At 43.3% G+C, this 20,558-nt stretch overlaps 1 non-coding gene across 1 annotated transcript; it reads right to left on the bottom strand.

The window, feature by feature from the left end:
- Positions 1-6,164: 6,164 nt before the first annotated feature.
- TRNAE-UUC (transfer RNA glutamic acid (anticodon UUC)) lies at positions 6,165-6,237 on the bottom strand. The gene has a single exon. It is a non-coding gene; the product is annotated as a tRNA-Glu (tRNA).
- Between the last annotated feature and the right edge of the window lie 14,321 nt (positions 6,238-20,558).

The raw sequence follows: 20,558 nt of genomic DNA, 5'->3' as shown, positions 1-20,558 counted from the left end.
CTTTCACATTCTTGCTGAGTACAAGGCTCAGGGCTCCGTCTCCCTATTAGTGACTCTTAGCTTTGCTCTTTGCTCTGAAAATGGGGGCACTTTCTCCATCAAAGATCATTGCTCTCAGCACCAGACTTCTTCCCCAGGACTTCCAGCGCCCACGTGCCTCTGAGCCCAGCTCACAGAACAACTGAACATGGCCACTCTCAGCTTGGCAGAAGTTTAAAGCAGGAAACCATTCCTGCCATCAATGCTCTTTCAGCCTTGGAATTTCAATTTTTTCAGCTGGGCATCGCAGCCTGATGGGGGCCACCTTCTCTTTGGATTCCGGGGGCGGACACACACAGCACAGAAGCACAGGTTTCCTGACTGCCGACTCTGTGCCAGGAGCTGCCCCTCATTTAAGTCTCTTAACGACCCTGTGAATTGGGGTTTATTATTTCTTCTCATAGCTGAGGATTCTGAGATACAGAAAATTTAAGCAACTTGTCCAAGGTCACACGGTAAGTCAGTGTCAAAGATGGAGCTCAGATCCTCCAGCTTTTAATTTAGACTACAGCATCATGAGATGTCTTGAATTCTGCATTTACTTCGTCTTTTCTACTCCCTTCTAGATTTTGTCCATAGAATTCCCCTTAAGCTCCTCCTAACTGTCTCACTCCAGCATCCCCTTACACACTGTGGTGCATACATGCCCCACTATAGCACACTTGGCCTTGATGCAGGGATGAGGTCCCCGGGCCAGACATGTCCTACTGGGGCGCTAGACAATGTTTAGTCCTGGGCCAACTCTCCCCCGACATGTGTCATGCTTCCAGGTGTCCAGATAACACGTGGAACAAAACTGTCTTCCATCTTCCAGATGGAGAGTGGAATGGGTGTGGAGTCTGGCTCTATAATGTCAAATGCCACCCTCAGGGAACAAACCAGATGCTCTTAGTGAAGGCAGGGATTATCAACGTCCACCTGGGAAGTGGCAGTCTCTCCCTGCTCTACCCTCACTTCTCACCATCCCTCCTGCAGCCCACCTTACCTCGCAGGACTCCATGCAGAGCCTCTTTGGGGCCACACAGCACTTCTCAGCAGTCCTGAATTGCACCAGGCTCCTATACATCCCTCTGCCTGAATCACCCACCCCATCCCATACCTGCATCATTCCTATTTATCTTCCATGTTTCACCTTAGCATCACCTGCCCCCGGAAGCCTTCCCCAACACTCTGGCCACATGTTGGACTTTGGGGTCCTTGCTGTGCTTCCAGAGCTTTCTAACCTTTTCTATCCACACTCTTACCACTTTGGACATAATTCCTATTCACTGGTTGGTCTCCACCACTGGCCTGAAGACTCTGTGAGGCAAGGACTCTGCCACCTTGCTCACTGCTGAATCACCAGCCTTTGGGGACAATCACAACACACAGTAGGCACAGAGGAAATATTTATTGTGGTCACATTGCTGCGAATTCTTTTTCTCTCTCTTTTCCACTTAAGTGTAAGCTCCCTGAGGACAGGGTCTAAATATTTTCCATCTTTGGATACTCAGGACTATGGACAGAGCCTGACAGAGAATAAGGAGAAGTGAGGAGCCTAACATGTTTAACCTGGAGAAGAGGTGACTGAGGAAAGAATGCAGGACCCACTCACTGTCCTTAATTATCTGAAAGGCTCTCAAACAAACCGATATAAAGCTACTCATAGTGTGATCCAGACTGGCAGCATCCACAAAACCTGGGACCTTGTCAGACATGCAAATTCTCAAGCCCTACACTAGAGCCACCAAACCAGAAACTCTGGGGTGGGACCCAGCACTCTGTGTTTTAACAAGCCCTCCAGGGGATTCCGATGGGCCCTACGGTTTGAGATGCTGGGTAACCTCCCGTCAGGCCTCTGTTGGGATTTCATGCCTTGATAATTATATTGTAGATCCATCCAGGAGAGAGAGAGACTGGAGGAGAGAGAGCCTTTCAGAACTTCCCCCACTGATCTCTGTTTTGCTGGGCTGGGGATTGGGGACGGGTGAGGGGGACATTCCTGATAGCCCAGTTCTATCTCTCCACGTGCCTGGAGGTTGGGGTTGAGAAAAGGCAGTGGGGAGAGAGTGATACTGGCAGAAGGAGGGCACCCACCTTTGTCTTTTTAATTTGAGAAAGGCTTTATGGTTGGAGAAGGAAGGTAACCTTGCAGTTGTAATAACAGCAATACCAAAAGTTAACATTTATTAAACATTTACTATGGGTCAGGCACAGTGCTAACTTACTTTGCAAGGATTTTCTCATTTGATTCTTCCAAGAGCCCTATAAAATTTGCTAATATTATCTCTTATTGAAGATGAGGGAAAAAGTGAGAAAGAAGCTAAATGACTTCCGCAAAGATCTCACCTTCACGGAGATGACATTATAATGAATATTACCAATATTTGTAAAAGCATTGATATTTTGAGGGTGAGCCTGGCATAGCCTGGCCCTGGCACATAGGCTCAGGACATGCTTATTGTAAAAATGGATAAATGAAAGATCTCATTTCATCCACTGAGGTAGATGTGGTGATTTCCCCCATACTTAGATAAGAAAGCAGACTCAGCAGAGGTAGCTGATTGTCAAAGGTCACTTAGCTATTAAGCAGATGAACTGTGATTTGACTGTGTCTTCCATCTCTAAAACCTGTGCTTATTCCCATATCATCATCCACAGTGTGGTAGAGATTATAAAGAATGGCCACAAATTCTTTGCAGCTCCTCCCATCTAGAAACTGAGTCTTTTAATCCACCTACTGGAGTCCAAGCTTGTCACTTGACTTGCTTTGGCTAATGGGATATTGGCAAATGATGATGTAAACAAAAGTTTGAGGTTTTCTTTTTCTTATTGCTGGGAATATTTTCATTACCATGTGAAGAAGCTCAGCATAGGCTACTGGAGAATGAGAGACCCTGTGAACAGAGAAGCCCCAGCAATCCCAACTGTCTCAGCCATCCCCACTGAGGCTCCAGACATATGAGTGAGGTCATCCTAGACCATCCAGTCCCAGTCGAGCCAGCTCAAAGCAGAAGCCACAAAATCTTAAGCAAATCAATGATTGTTGCTTTAATCCACTAAATTTGGGGTTGATTTGTTACACACCAAAGCTAACTGATACAAACGGTTACTATTATTTTATGCTGAACTACCTCTCTTTTTCACACTTACAACCTTGAAAAGTCACTCCTCATACTCTAGTATGCTCACACTAGAACACATGCAAATGTACACAGATGCAGATACATCCTTAGACTCAACAAACTCAGGGGAAAGAAAGGGCACCAGCTTTTACAAAACATTTTTAAAGCACATGAAGTGGGCTTCAAGAGGAGCTAGGCCCTCAAGGAAGAATTTCAAACATTACTCTGGCTGTAATTTACAGCCAGTTCATGGCTGCCCTTTGTATCATTTTTGACTGGCTTTTGTAGGGCAGTCTGGAGTAGATAAGCAGAGGAAGGAGATGGCAAAGTAATAAGGATGAGTAAAGGGTTTTCATCTGGGGAGCGTGGCCATTAGCCGACCTCAGATTTGAACACAGGGCCACAGTCTCACAGCCTCTGCCAACAAACTCCTATCAACAAGTCAACTTGAGACATTTCACCCAGGCCAGCAGGCATAAAGGACACAGCCCACCACCTGAGTAAGCCATCAATATATGCACACGGGGATGCCAGCTGACTAGCCAACTGTAGGTAGTTATTCAAAATCCAAGGCTACAGCAAAGAAAGTTCATCTCTTTCCAGAGCTTGGCACCTCTTGGATTGGCACCATCAGGTCCTGCCTGGCTTTTTAAGGAGGAGTTAGCAGCTGCCAACTGTCAGGAGCCTGAGCCCTGGCTGCTGTTCCTGCCACCTTCCCATGGTCTGCCACTGGGCCATTTCTAAGCTTTGCTCGTAGTCACAGAACATCAGCATTTAACCAACCATGAGGGGCCTGATGATTCACCCAGTGAAACAACAGAGGTGAAAAAAAACTGCTGGGATGAATAGAACAAAACACAACCAGAAGGGTCGAAGTCTGGCAGAAGAGTTGAACTACACAGAATTAACAGTGCCACATAACAGACCATACACAAGGACCTGAGAGCCCAAGAACAATGCCTGGTACAAAGTAGGTGCTCAAGAAAAATTTATCAAATGAATGAATACAAATCAGCCCAGCCACAGAAACAGGGCTTCATGTCTGTTCTCTGGTCTTACTGCAAATGCATTTGGCCCTCCTTGCTGAAACCTGGCTTTCCTTCAAAGGCCAACTCTGACCCTTGGAGCGGCACTCCAGGCTACATCTTAACTGTCAACATAAATGCTTTCTGATTACCTGAGAAACTGAGACGTGGGCCAACAGCTTTCTCTTCTAGTGATTTTAGATCAAATAAATGAGCGTCCTCCATCTAGCTCAACTATATCTTTTGATAGAAACAACTTTACATGCTAAGGCAGGGGTTAACTTACAGTTCTCTGCCTCAAAATAAAGATTTACTTATGTGTTCATTTATTTATACCTTATTTTCCTGCACAAAAGGCTTGAGATAACAATGGAAAAATATCAAATGCAGCATTCTGTTTGCAAGCAGACAAGCATGGAGAAGAAGGAAGCTTTAAAAAAAATGTTTTCCCGGCAGCCTCTTTTGACCTACACTTGGCATTCTGTGTAATATCCGTGTGCAAGAGATTGCAATGGTGGGAAGGTCATGGGTTATGCGGTGTCAGCTCAACCCCACGCAGGGGGATGTGAACCTCCAGGCAAATCGTAGCTGAACCCCTGGCCAAATGAGGTCATGAGATGGGAATGTCAATTCCAGAGAATGTATGTTTTCTGGTTTTACAATACAATTTGGGGAGGTGAAAGATCGCATCATTACAAATTCAATAGAGTTCAGAGGAGGGGGCAAGGAAGGAGAGAAGTGGGAGTAATGTTTGCCAATCTATCAAGCTCTAAGTCCCTGCATCTCTCTTCCCGTGCAATCAAGAGTAATCATTGGCAGCTTGTAAGGAAATATTGTGCTTCCCAATATTTTCCATTCAACAATTGTACATTTGTAAGTTATCCACCACTCTAATGGAAGAAGGGTAGGCAGGACAGATGACCCCCAGGCAAGTCCAGGAATAAAAACTGGCTTAAAGAGGTTGCCTAGGTGGTTGGAAAGAATAACCTAGACTATAATGATGACAGAAGAGGGGGCAGAAGATCCATGCACCACTGAGTCTGGCAATGATGGCAACTCAGCCAGGGGTGGGCTCAGAATTCCAGACACAAAGTGCCCCCAAGTGAGGCTCCTTTTGAACTGGTTTGCTTTTTTTTTTCCTCTTTAATATGAAAATGTTTCAAACAGAGAAAAATTTAAGGAAGTTTATAGTGAATACCCATATCAATACCTAGATTCTACAATTAACCTTTTGCTACAGTTGCTTTATTACATATCTATCCCTTTATTCACCCATTAGCCCATCTTTTTAAAAAAATACATTTTAAAGTGAGTTGCAAATGTCAGTTCACTTCCCCCCAGTACATCCATAAGCATATCATTAACTGAAGTTCAATATTTGGGGTTTTTTTCCTCTTGAGGTTAAATTTATACACAGTGAAACACACACACACACACACACACACACACACACACACACACACACACACCTTAAATTGCTATCTGATGAATTCTGACAAAGGCATAAAACAGTGTAACCCAAACCCTTATCAAGACAAAGAACATGGCCATCATCTAGAAAGTTCCCTCATATACCTTTCCTTTCCTAACCCTAACCCTAACAATCAGAGACAATCATCATCTTGATTTTTTACCATCATAGATTAGTTTTATATATTCTAGAAAGTCAGGTAAATGGAATCATACTGTATTTACTTGGGCAAGTTTTCTATCACTCAGTATAACAACATTTTTACAATCTATCCAGTTATAGAAACCATGCTGTTATGTAGCTCATGTATCAGTAGCTCATTCCTTTTTATTGCTGAGTAGACTTCCATTGTATGAATTATCACATTTTGTTTATCCATGCACTTGTTGATGGATATTTCAATTGTTTCCAGTTTTTATGGCTATTATGAATAATTTTGTGTTTTTGGTTTGTTTTGAGGTTTTTTGTTTGTTTGTTTCTTTTTTTGTTTTATTTGGCTGCATCCTGCAGCTTGTGGGATCTTAGTTTCCCGACCAGGGATTGAACCTGGGCCGTCAGCAGTGAAAATGCAGCGTCCTAACCACTGGACCACCAGGGAATTCCCACTTATTATGAATAATTTTGGAATGACGGAAATATATAAGTTGACAGGTCTAAGTGGAATAGATCTGTCAACTCACAGATCCTGTGGTTAACCTTGTGGCTTACCTTGTTAAGTGAGAGTTTAGAGTTGAAATCCAAAACAACTCACAACTTCAAATGACTTACATTCAACAGTGTATATCCATTTTATTGCCTCATAAGGTAACACACAAAAATGAGAAGTAATTGACAAAAATAGAAATCATCATTTAATGTCACCCGAGGCCTGGGAGGGCAGAGTAAACATCTTTGTAGTCTCTGAGTCCTGTCCTCACCAGAAGGAAGAGTTCCCCACCACTGTCATTCTCACTTCTCCCACCAGGACCAGTTTTAGGGAAGGAAGCAGCCTCACCTAAAGCCAGGCTAAACTCAAGACCCTAGTGTTCATGTCCCAATTTTCCATATGCTGGTAGAAGTTTCTCTCGTGTCTTCTCAGAGGAAAATACATAAAATACCTCTATCATCTCCACACCCTCACCTCCCATTCTCTCCTCAACCCACTACAGTTCCACTGTCCAACGCCGTGTCAAATAAGATGAGCACTGAGACGTTTCCACTGGATTTGGTATCCATTGGTGATGTTAGAGAGGACAGTTTCAGTGAAGTGGTGGAGATGGGGAGGACTTGAGTACAGCCAGAGAGAGGAGGAGAGAACTGAGCTAAGGATAGGAAGAGAGGACCCTATGAGACAGGAGCTGGTGCAGCAAAGGAAGTTGCTGGAAATAGTCTTCACCTACTTTCCAAGTTCACCTGGAGCGAACCCAGCCTGGTCACCAACTTAGGTCTCAGGGCTGCTTCCTCTTCACTTCCCTCTGGGTAAGGAGCTCAGCACTCTCCCCAGACACCACTCAGTCTCATAATAGCACCAGCCATGTCTTCTGCAGCAGCCTGGACCTGGAGTGTCCTCCTCTGGTCCTTGCCCCAGCCAAGGAAGGAACTGTCCTACCTGGCTGCCAATGCCTTGGCAGGTATCATCTTTGCTCCCTTGAGGTCAATCATCCTCTGGTCTCGGGAATTCTCCCCTTCCCTCTTGACCCCTTCTGTCTGTCTCGTTCCAATCGCCTGAAGAGAGTTCACTTGCAAATTGCCAAGGCTGTTCTGGACTCAGGTGAAGCTGGGCTTCTTGCCTATTATTTTAAGCTACCAACCCAGGCTTCCTGGCAGGCTGAGACTTTAAGGCAGCTTTGCCATGTTCCCTGAAATCCACGAGGCTGCCTCTGAAGTTTCTTTGTAGGACAGATATGATTAACACAACCCAAGTCCTCCCACCCACTTTCTCCCTGGTAACCGATTCAAGTTTCTCCACCACTGCCACACACGATCCCCAACCCCACACCCTTAGTTGTGTGAGCTTTCGCACTCCTTAAGTGGTTGATATACAACCTCAATATGCTTTAAACATACGGTGACAACTCTGCAGGGACACCATTGTGAACACCAGCTATTGTACTATGATGTAATAAGATGATGCTATCATGTGATACAGACATCTAACTTGGTTTGTTCACACTATTTGGATCCAGAACATCATGGTTTCTTTGGCTATGTGTTTGTTTTTAATAGCTTCTTTCCTCATCTCTTTGCTATTATCAGCTTTCAGCCAGTGCTGCTGGCCACCCCAAATTCTAATTTGTTATTTCAAATGAAACATGTTGGAGACAGTACATAGGCTCTGAGTGATGACAGTATATGAGTGGGCATAGTGCCTGGAATAACCTAGGTACTCAAAATATGTTTTTAAATATTATGAACTGAAGAAAACTTTCCTGCTACAACACATAGGAAGTCTAGATAAAATACTGTACTATCCTTCCCCAAATTTTATAAAAGCACAAAGCTGGCCTTGAAAGAAAGAGAAACCCCCAAATTCCAGATGAGAAGAGGGAAATGAAAGCCAGGGCAGTAAATACACGCTGGTGCCATGGAGTTCCATAAGAGCTTCAGCACAGTGACTGCGACAGAGGCTTCAATACCCTCCCCACACACAGAAACTGCGGCCTCAGGCCCTTGCAAAGTGAGAGCTCAAACTGAGGCACGCTCATAGAGCTTGGAGCCTTAGAAATCTTTCCTGTTCATGAAAAGGGCACACAATGATACTGTTCACCAGCTCACTAAAGCAATAAGGATCCTTGCTGTCTGTTTGGGCTTTAAGCAGGTAAATCAAAAAAGACATCTATGACAAAATCAAGAATCTAAGCCTCTGTTCCTTGTAGATGTGAAGTGTGAGTCAATGCTACCTGTGCGTATAGAAAACTCAAGCTGAGAAACTAACATTAAAACTGGTCCAGGGCCTAGGAGACCCTGGAGCCTTGGCAAAAGTAAGTGTGAAATTGCTCTGAAGACTCCAGAGATCCCCACAGAGGGAAACAAGATCTAAAGATATACTCACAATAAAGAAAATGACTAGCTGAACAAGGAAATGAACTACCATAAGGAATGGTAGACAGATGCAACAAAGAGAAAGACTGTAACTTGACCACAGCAAATAACAGAAAGATCTGAAGGAGAACATAAAATAAAGATCCTGAAAATGATTAAAGAAATAAAAGAATAGACATAACCATGAAATTAAAGGATACTATGAATAAAAATCACCTTGATTTGAAATAATAATAATAACTTGTAAGAATAATAATAAAAACTTCTAAGAATAATCATGGAAATTTAGAATGAATTTAATAATTTAACAGCAAAACCTAAGTGAGGTAACTTCTATTAAAATGGGCAGCAGGAAGAGATTAGGAGAGAAAAAGGGAAAGGAACAAGGAACACTCAAAAGCAGGAGTATAGAGCCTCACCACTGCACTGTAAGCTCCCACAGCATGGGTCGCAGGACCATTTTCTATTTAAACTTACACGTCCAGTATCTATTCATCCAGTGTCTGGCATAGAAGACCTCAAAAAATGCTTGTTGAATGAATGCAGTAACAAACGAACAAGCTATAGGTAAAAGGATTAATGAATAATGGGGGGAAAGTCTTCTAGGCAGCATTCTGGACTAAAGTTTTTCTTTTCTCTCTTAAAGCCTGAGATAGCTACCCAGACTCATCCCATCTTAGCAATGGCAGACATTCATGGGCCAAGGACATTTACAGACATCCAGAGGCAGCAGACGTTTTTTGTAGAAAGCATTTTGCAGCAGGCCCCAGCTGAGTTCATTACTTCGTGGACTGCGGCTGCACTGAGAGCTACACTCCAGCCCCGCACGGATTTAAGAAAGAGTGCATGGGGACAGAAAGAACTAGGGCAATAGAAACACAGCTGGGGAAGTCCACGCAGAACAAAGGAGAAAGTCTCTGGTCTGAACACTGCACGGTTGCCTACAGAGGGCCAGAAAGCCCCCTGGCAGCAATGGCTCGACTTGTCAGTAGGGATGTGACCAGTCCAGCTTCTATCTGGATGAAACTGGTGGCGTGTGAATGTTGAATCAAGTCAAAACACAATGAAGAAACAGGGGACAAAAGATAAAGGGGAGCTGTTCCAGAATCAGCCCAGTGATGCATCCAGAGTTTCCTCACAGCTCTAACAGGAGAGAAGTCACAATTAATACAAAAAACCACCCTGTCGTGATGGCTTGAAATTGTGTTTGTGTCTATGATTAATTTAACTGTTTCCTAAATTATATATGCTCCACTTCTAATTTAGGATCCAGTCGTCCTCAGGTTTATCTTTTAGATGTTCCTAGCCTCCTCCACTCAGTAATGTCCCCACTGCTCTTAGATTACTCAAGAGGCTAAGCCCATGGAAGTAGTTCCCTCAAGTGGAAGCAATAGACTGTTGCTACAGGCAACACAGAACACACTTCATGAGAGGTTAACACTCCAGAATACCGGAAGGTGATGGTCATATTTCTGTGCCTGTTACATCCACTCTGGGAAATGAAACTTGTCAAATGACTTTCTGATCTTATTTATTCTATAAAATTAGAATGAATGGAAAGGGTTCGGGGCATGGGTTTGGGTATGAGGCTGACTAGAATTTGAAGCCGAGCTTTGCCAGTTACTAATTAAGTGACATTGGTGAGTTACTTAACTTCTCTGAACTCATCTGAAAAATGGGGCTAGAAGTATGAGCAGTTGGTAATAGTAGGTACAATGCAATTCCATGGTAGTGACCTCATGGGGCAGCTGGGAAGACAAAGCGAGATGATATACGTGATTATACCATTCTAAGTTACTCAAAGTACCACAAGGACCACTAAGAATGTTTATCATAGATGATTTGGTGCTCAACCACAGATAAAACTCCTGAGAGAACCGCACTGTTGAAGCAGGGCTTTAGGGTTTGGGAAAGCAAAAGCCCATGACAGAATTGCAGAACACATGGCCCCCTCCCACTCCTTGCCACAACCCTACAAAAAAAAAAAAAAAATCTAGGGCTTTCCTGGTGGCGCAGTGGTTGAGAGTCCGCCTGCCGATGCAGGGGACATGGGTTCGTGCCCTGGTCTGGGAAGATCCCACATGCCGCGAGCGGCTAGGCCCGTGAGCCATGGCCGCTGAGCCTGTGTGTCCGGAGCCTGTGCTCCGCAACGGGAGAGGCCGCGACAGTGAGAGGCCCACGTACCGCAAAAAAAATAAATAAAATAAAATCTAACCCAGATCCCAATGCATAGATATCACATGCCGAATAGTGGTATTTACACTTTCAAAGAATACACATGCTCAAATGCATACCAAAGTGTTAACAGAAGTTACCTCTAGGGTGTGTGATTCAGCGTTTGTAAGTATGAGCACGTCAGGGATTGAAGATCGTCAAAAATTCTTTGCTACTCCTCCCATCAAGAGGTGGCATCAATGCCCCGCTTGCTGCACTGAGCTCACTTTCGTGGCTTACTCGACAGAGAGCATTCAGGGGAAGTGATGTTCTGGGCCTTCCAAAGCTAAGTCATGAGAAGGCTTGCAGCTTCTGCTAGGTCTCTTAGGATGCTTGCCAGTTGCCATGGAAGGAGGCTGACCACCCTGAGGCTACCACACTGAAAGGGCACAGGAAATGACCACATGGAGAGGCCTTGAGACTACATGAGGAAAGAGAGAGAAAGGCCCAACCAGCCCCTAGGCTTTCCAGGCATTCCCAGCTGAGGTCCCAGTCATCCTGGGGTGGAGAATCTGATCATCTCTTCCTAAATTGCAGATTCAAAAGCAAAGTACATGCTGGGTTTTTTTTTTAAGCCACTAATTTCTGGGGTGGTTTGTTCTGTAGCAATACCTAACTGGTAAAAAAAAAAATGTACTTCTGTATTGTGTGAATTTTTTTACAACCAACACGTGTTTCTTTTTTAGTTTGAAAATAAAAGGGAGAAATAAAAGAGAAAGTTGAAGGAAAAGAAAGTCTTTTTTAAAAAAGAGAGGAAATCTGTACACTTTTCATATCACTAGCCTCTCCAACAACCTTCCCTTATGGCACACTTAACTTGGATTGTCATGGGCTATTCAGCTCCCTCTTCTGAAGAAAACCACCATTTGATGCCTCCTGTCATCTCACGGAAAACAGATCCTGTTTCAAACAGCTGCAAGCACAGGGCAAAGCCCTCCAGAGATTCAGAGACAAGAGCTCAAACTCCTTCGGGATTGATAAACCATTTTGCACGTGTCCCCACGCTCTTCAGTTTGCCATGCCATAAAATGACTTGGCTCAAGCCTAGCTGAAAACAAAGAAGAGCAATTGCTTTAGAGTCTATATGCTGGAATCACTGTGATGTGACTTTGAAGAGGGCCAGCCTTCCCTGTTAAGAATGTGGTCTTTAGGATCTTGGATCAGCAGGGACCTCAGAAAGTCTTCTGTAACTGGCTTCTTTCTTCATGAAACAAATACGTTAGACTTGGTCTTGAAGACCGCTTGTAGTATGAAAGTTAGTGCTTGAAGCTAATGTAGAAACCCAGGTCTTGCTATGCAACATGTCAGACAAGTGGAAAGGAGTTCCCCACAGTGTGATCACAGGCAGAATGGTGAAGCCTCAGTGCGACCTAAGAGGACAGCCTCTCCTTCCTCCATCCACTTTAGTGAAGGACCAAAGTTCCTGTGCATAAGGAATGTTTAGGAGTAAAGGAATGTCAACTTGCATAGGCTTTCTATTCTCTGAGGGGAATAAAGTGTAGTCGCCATTTTTCAAAAGGAAGATATGGTGTGTGTGACATGATACAATAAGCAGATCTCTGGAAATGATTTTCACTGTTTCTTCGTGGAAGAGTGGTTTGGCGTTTCCTGGTATCTCCTGTACAGGCCATTTGAGATTGTCTACCAGCCATTCCCTGCCCCCCAATAGCAAAGCAGGAAGAAAGCAGCTTTCTGATAGAACGAACCTCTCCTCCACCTGCTTGGCGAAAGAATTCCCTCATCAGTTAAACAGAGAATCAGCTCACCCAGTGAATTCTAATGAGGCAGGCTGTTCAGCTGTCAGCAGCCCTCCCTGCTGAAGAAGACAGCAAGCAAGGAAAAAGATGGCGTGACGCTCCGAGCAGTTTCTCTTTCCATACCAGGGACATGAGCATCAGAACAGCTTCCATTATAGCTGGGCTCCCAGAAAAAACCAGCAACAAGGAACACTGGATTAAGTTACCCTGGGTCTAAGGAGTCCCACAAAACAAGGCAGGTATAGAATGGCGATTCTAGGAAATTAATTAAGATTAATTACTAGTCTTATGAAAAATCTAGGCTTAAACATACACATATATACAAGCACCTTTTGAGTGCCAGCTCTGAACTGAAATGGGGGAACACTTCAACCTAAGTCTCAAGGGCAGCCAGTTGAAGGTATCTTTTGACATTAGTTGAGAAAGCAGGGGAACCAGTTACAAAGATAGTGGTGAGAAATACAGGAAACAGGGACTTCCCTGGTGGCGCAGATGTTAGGAATCCGCCTGCCAATGCTGGGAACATGGGTTCGAGCCCTGATCCGGGAAGATCCCACATGCCACGAAGCAACTGAGCCCATGCGTCGCAGCTGCTGAGCCTGTGCTCTGGAGCCCGTGAGCGAGCCACAACTACTGAAGTGTGCACTTAGAGCCCGTGCTCTGCAACAGGAGAGGCCACCATAATGGGGGGGCCTGTGCACCGCAGTGAAGAGTAGCCCCTGCTCGCCGTGGCTAGAGAAGGCCCACGTGCAGCAACAAAGACCCAACCCAGCCAAAGATAGATAATAAATAAAAAATCAAATTTAAGAAAGAAAGAAAGAAATACAGGAACCAGACTGGAGGCAAAGTGGCAGGGGTCCTAGACTGACCTTGGCCACTGGTTTCGTCACCTGAGAAAAGACAGGTAAGCACCAGGTCTGTGCTTCTGAGACAAGGGAGGGCAGTGGAATGTCAGCAGTGCCTGGACCATGGGGATAAGCATAGCATTTCTTTCAAAGGCATTGAAATTGATGATGAGGACTTTCAATATTGTTTTTTTTTAATTTAGAAACTGCTTTCCATTTTTACAATCAACCTTGGGAAATATAAGCAACATAAAACAAAATTTTAAGTGTACAGTTCATGAGTTTTAGCAAATATATACACCACCACAATCCAGATATAAAGCATTTTCATCATCTTCTAAATTTTCCTGTGTTCTTCCAGTTAATACTCCCCTAGCCCCAGGGAACCACTGATTGTTTTCTGTTGCTACAAATTAGATTTGTCTTTTTTTAGAGGTTCATAGAAATGGAATCACACAGTCATGTGTTTGTTTGTGTGTGTGTGTGTGTATGTGTGTGTGTGTTTGTCTGATTTCTTTCACTCAGCAAAATGGCTTTGAGATTCATTCATGTTGTTTTTGTGCATCAAGTCATTCCTCTTTATTGCTAGATAGTATTCCATTGTATGAACAGAGCAGAATTTTTTTAACCATTCTTCTGTTGGTGAAACTTTAGGCTCTTTCAAGTTTTGACTGTTATGAAGAAAGCTGTTATGAACATTTGTGTACAAGTCTTTGTGTGGACACATTTCCATTTCTTTGGGGTAAATATCTAGGAGCAGGATTGCCAGATCTTATGGTAAGTCAGCACTTAGTTTTATAAGAAAGTGCTAAACTTTTCCAAAGTGGTTCTACCATTTTACATTCCCATTAGCAATAATTTATATTAAAACAAATGCAAATAGAGTTGAGAGACATCAAATATGGGGGTTCTAAATCCAGTATGTAACCCATAGTCAATTTCCCATGAAAAATTTCTTAAGGCATTCCCCAAAGTACCGTACACATATTTTGGGGTATGTGACTCTGTACTGTAACACACGGGTGTGCATGTATATTGTATATTCAGTAATATGCATGAGTATATATATTTTATTTATAGTAATAGGTAACTATATCATATACAATATAATCCTATATAGCAAAAGATAGGGATGGCAGAGGTGAGGGAGGGGTATATCTTCACTGTTATCTGCTATTGGTGATGGTTCAGAGAAAGATCTGAAGCTTTTGTGTTTTTCAAATTTGAATAATATACAGATCTTTTTGAAGAAAAATTTGTCTTAGATGTTGACTCAAATAAAAGTAATTAAAATATTGCCCATTATGTGCAAACATAATATAGATTCCTTATATTTTAGCTTATCTACATATTTGAAGCCCTTAAACATTTACAAATCCATGTAACTAGAACTATAAGGGCAGTGCAATTCTAATTAACAACGTTGATTTAAAACAATGGATAATATTGTTTTGCTGAAACTAAACTGCAACTGGCTCTAAGAGTATGAGAGGGGACATTATGCCTACACAACTACAGGTCAAACAATGGCTCAATTTTCCCAGTGCTTTGCAAATTATTTTCAAATTACTAGGAAACCTTGGCTCAAGCAATGTGCATTCGGCACAAATGCTTCATTAACGTATAAGGTCTGCCTTTGTGGTTTTCTTATTAGGCCAACACAAGTTAAGTGGAAATACTTAGCACCAAGTCGATCATAAACACACACATGCGTGCGCGCGTGCGCGCGCGCGCGCGCGCACACACACACACACACACGGAGACTGTGAAATATAGGAAGCAGGGACTGTGTTGTTTTTGGTCTCACCATTACAAACCCAGGAATTGAGAGATGGAGAAAGGGATGAAAGCCCCAAAGAGAAACTATAAGGTTGAACAATTAGGTCAAAGATTTTTTTTAATGAGACTTATCTTTTGAAAATAATCAAATATTTGGAGCCAATCAGAGAAAATACCAACTTAAAAAAAAACAAAAAACCTGAAGCTCTCAAATTCCCATTTGGCCTTTGGCAAAGTACAGACACAATCAGACACAATCTGCAGCTCCTCTGAGGGAAGAGCCTGGGAAAACAGTGAAACCACAAGGACAAGGGGGAAATTAATCAAGAAATATCAAGAAAGCCTGGGAATATGACATTGCTAGTGATGTGTGGTTTGTTCAACAAACAAATAGGAAGGCTCAAGGGAAATGAAATTTCTCAGGATAGATGACCAAATGTGCCTTGTCAGCAAATGTGGAGAGGAAACAGAGAAGCAAGATCACTTCTGATGGAAGCATGGTCAGTGAAGGAATCTAGGGGACACTAGAAGAGAATACAATAAAGATTCCTTAGAATTTGAGCCAGATGCTACAGTTCTAGAGTATTTCCACATACAACTCCCATGCGTGGTAAGTAAGGTTAACTGTGAGTTCCCACTTTTACAAAATAAGACACCAAGGCTCACAAAAGTCTAACGCTTTTCCAATGTTCACAAAGGGAGATGGACCTGAGCTGAGGTCCCCTGCCCATGCTCCATGCTCTGGCTAACACTCTGGAGATGAAGATATTGAGGCAATACAGCTTAGTGGTTAAGTGTGTGGGCTTGGAACCAGACAGCCTGGCTGGGGTAGGTACCCGGTATACCCCATCCTCAGCCTCGTTGTCACACAATGAGATCATACACATGATGGAGCTCAGTATCTGGCACATAGTCAGCTCTTAAAAAATGTAGCCATTACAGTTTTAAGGGTATATGGATTATGCGAATCAATATAGATGAGAGTGGATCAATTAAATGTAATCATTGTACTAGATACATTCTGGGATAGATAAGGATGCGTGGTTTAGAATCAAATTTGACATAATAAAATACTTCAACAACAACAAAAAGATAAACCATAGAATTTTGACTATTAAAGAGTGAGGAATGATAGGTCTTATCAAAGGGGAATAAAGAGAGAATTGGGGGCCAAATTGAACAATGAGATTAGACTGGGAAAGTTAAAATCCACAATGAGAAATGAAGACCCAACACAGCCAAAAATAAATAAATTAATTAATTAATTTTTTAAAAATCCACAATGACTTTTGTATGTTGCCATTCAAATATCTCATGTTTAAAAGAAAGATTAGCTGATAGAGGACTTAAACTTGCATCTTACTGTGAATATGAGAAGAGTCAAATGCAACTTGGAGGTGCTTTATGCATACTGTATTAAGGGGAAAATGTCTAATGGGTGCATAAAAGGCACATTTTGTAAGGCTTTCCTCAAGTCATTTCAATTCAATTCTGTTCTATTCTGAAGACCCTATTTACTGAGTGTCCATGTGCTCACACTGGACTACTTTGGTCCTGTGTGCTCAGTACTTTGCTAGGTCCTGGGGATTCAAAGATAAAAAAGCCCAGCCCTGGTTCTCAGTCTGGTAGCAGATTCAGAAATATGAACACATAATGCTAAAGCACTGCAGTGGTGCCATGAGACAGCCTGTCTAAAGTGCTGGGTGTCCAGATGAGAATATCTGGTAGACTGAATCACTGACCCCAATTTTTCACTACTCTGTTATTATATACCTACACATACTACCTTGCCGTGGCCTCAGTGTGGGTGGAATACTTCCCTGCCCTTTGACTTTGGGCTTCACTCTGTGACTGATTTGGACCAATGAGATTAACAGATGTGACATGTGCAGAGGCTTAAAATGTACTTCTCATTGTCATGAAAAAAAAACATACCACGTATATTCTGCACATCCAAGGAGAATGAGAGATCAGAGGAGTAGACCCAGATCCAACCTGCAGCCTGGAAACAAACCCAGTGGAACCCAGCCTGGATCAGCTAACCTCAAGCCAATACACAGATGCTCAAGCAAGAAACAAATGATTGTTTAAAGCCATGGAGTTTTAGGGTGATTTGTTACACAGCACATGGCAACGGCTATCTGAGATAGGCCATGGTAGCTATGACAGGGATGGACAGGAACAGAGCTGTATTGTGGCCCTTCTCTGCCCACTAACTACCCATTTCTCTCCCTTCATTCCCTCCACCGAACACATAAGCATGGATCCCAAAGAAGAGCTGTGGGAATTCTTGCTGGAGCTGACTTAGAGTCTTATAAACAAGACTTCTGTTTGGATTGTGTTATAGCAAAGCAGGGCCCTTATATTAACCATTCCTGGGTACCTCCACTGTAAAAAGAATGAAGACTAGAGCCATCTAATCCACATCTCCCTTTCTTGTTGCTCTTTCTTAATATCGGTGGCTCCTTCAGAAAAGCACATGCCTAGCACTAATTCTAACGTAGTCAGAGCAGCCCATCACCCATATAAAGCTACAGATGGATTTCCAAGGAGTGGTGAGCTAGTTTGGGTAGCTGGGGCTGAATCTTGAAAAGTATACTGCAACCATGGGTAATGCAGAACTTAAGTCCTGGATGAAAAACGTTAACTAATTTCTCTCTCCTGGCAAGTAGATAGATGCTAAGGAAAGGCTGGGGAGAGCTCATGAAGGGCAGGCAGGGGAGTGAGAAAAGTGGTAAGGAAAATCTATCTCATGCTATGAGAAATACAGCACTATTCCTTACACACGTTCCTTCCAGAGCATAGAACAATATCAGATGATATACGTTTCAGAAGCAGGGGTTTTTGTTAGAAGTTATTGTTAGTTAATTTAAAAAAGAATTTAAGGAGAGGGTTTCCAACTAAGGCAGATGAGTCCCACAGTATTAATACAGTTAAGCAAATATTGGACGATCATAGGAAATGAGGTTGAATAAATTACATGTTTTATCAGACATCTTTGGGCTTTGAAAATGCTGACAGCCCACTGTGGAATATTAAATCTCACATTTCTCAATTTGCCTTTTTATTGATGTTGGGGAGAAGATTGTATATGAAAAATTTTCTTCTCCCAACATTTATAAAATATTATGTATGCATTAACATATGTGTAAATATTTATTTTTAAGTGTGTCTTTGGCTGACTTCCCCTGGACGCTGATCTGAGACAAGGATTTGGGTGCAGGTAGTTTATTTGGGAAGTGGGGAATGACACAGGTAGGGGGAAAGAGCCAAGGCAGGGCTCATTAATGATCACAGTGGGGAGTCAGGGCTCAGCCCTGTTAGCCCTGGTTTTTTTTTGTTTTTTGTTTTTTGTTTTTTGGCTGCGTTGGGTCTTTGCCGCTGCGTGCGGGTTTTTCTCTAGTTGTGGCGAGCGGTGGCTACTCCTTGTTGCAGTGCGTGGGCTTCTCATTGCAGTGGCTTCTCCTGTTGTGGAGCACGGGCTCTAGACACTCAGGGCTTCAGTGGTTGTGGCACGTGGGCTCAGTAGTTGTGGCTCACGGGCTCTAGAGCGCAGGGTCAGTAGTTGTGGCGCACGGGCTTAGTCGCTGCGCGGAATGTGGGATCTTACCGGACCAGGGCTCGAACCCGTGTCCCCTGCATTGGCAGGCGGATTCTTAACCACTGAGCCACCAGGGATAATTGTCCTACCCAAGAGGGGGGAAGATAGAGTACTCCCATCCAATATTGGCTGAGGGATGCTCCCAAGGGCATTAACCCCTGAGCACTTTCAGTCAGCCCCACCAGAAGGGCCCAAGAGAAAACCATCAGGTGGAGACCCTCTGGCACCCGCCATAGGTCATTATTGGCTTGGACGGGATGGTGAGTGCTAAGGGGACGTGGACCAGCCACCAACAGTGTACTATAAAGCGCATATTTTAAATCCATGCGTCAATGAGAAGAGCTACACATTGGGTTACATCTTACAAAGACAGCCAATCGTTTAGCCCACCAGTATGTTCTTTTGAACCACACTTAGAATCAGACATCAATTACAACAACTTCTTAGTTTTGAGCCAAGGTAGCCCAGGAGGATGGGAAAGCAACTATTTACAACCAGCACCAGGTAGTTCAAAGTTTTAACAGCCAGGAAGGCTGTACCTGTGCTTATCTGCTAACCCTCAGCCCTGAGTTAAGCAACTTATATGCACAGACACACAAGACAGTGGTGTGGTGGAGATCAGAGCACACATCTGCTGACTTCAAATATCTTTCTCCTCCAGACTGCCTCTGGGAGGGCTGAGGCTGATGCCGGCCCTGGTTTACCTTCCCCGAGGGGAGAGAAGTCACCAATTCTGCAAGAGGAATAGCCCTAAGAGATAGGGATCAGGGAAGGCTTTTTGAAACCAGCCAGGGGGTTTAACCTTTCTTGGTTGATGGAGCCCTTTAAGAGTCTGATGAAAGCATGGATTCTCTCCCCAACAAAACAAACTCATACGCACAAAACAGTGCATATTATTTTCAGAGCCTCATCGTCACCTGAAACCCCTCTGTGGGTTCCGGATTAAGCTACAAGGTGACAGGAATGACTCAAATTATGTGTGTTATGATTTGGGGCACTTTCAGAAAGAATTTTCAAATTTTAGAACATTCCCCAGGAAAAGGTCTCCTCTTACTAAGATTATCTGTCTCCCACCGGCAGTTCTCATATTAGGTCTACGACTGCCGCAAGCCCAGCAGCCTCAAGTAGCAGGAAGGATTCCAGATGCTAATTCATGATTGGATCTAGTAGGTTTCTTCCAAAGTCCATTTAAACCACAAACTCTGCCTAGCCAAACTAGGTCAATCAATGCCACAGAGAGGTTACTGCAAAGTAGAAATTAGCTGGAACCAAGTAACATACCTAGTCGATAAAGTATCTTATAGAAAGGACTGAAGCATTAGAAGTAACGACAGTGGCAGGGATCTAGACTCCAAAATAGGAGTTTTAGGGTTTTTTTTTTTTTTAATATTAAGGAAGTTGCTGTTCTGGGAAGCCAATCGGGTGGAGAAAAACGTAATTCAGAGAGTAGGACAGGCCTAGTGCCATATCCCTGTGGCACCCATAATTTGCTGTGGCCCTGGAAAGTTAGACTATCTCTCCAAACCTCACTTTTCACATCTGTACAGTGGGTGAATATTCTTTTCCTTATAAGGTTGCTGTGGGAGTTTGGGAAATGAAGGTGCCTGGTACATCTCTTGCCTTCATTTCAGTACAGCTTGGTTCTAATTTCCTTATTAGCATAGCAGTCATGTCCCGAATTAGCATAATGATACTCAGAATG

This window comes from Lipotes vexillifer, unplaced genomic scaffold (assembly GCF_000442215.2).
Source record: "Lipotes vexillifer unplaced genomic scaffold, Lipotes_vexillifer_v1.1 scaffold847, whole genome shotgun sequence".
In the NCBI taxonomy this organism is placed as follows: domain Eukaryota; kingdom Metazoa; phylum Chordata; class Mammalia; order Artiodactyla; family Lipotidae; genus Lipotes; species Lipotes vexillifer.
Note: the sequence above shows the minus strand (reverse complement) of the source record. Positions and strands in the feature narration are given on the sequence as shown.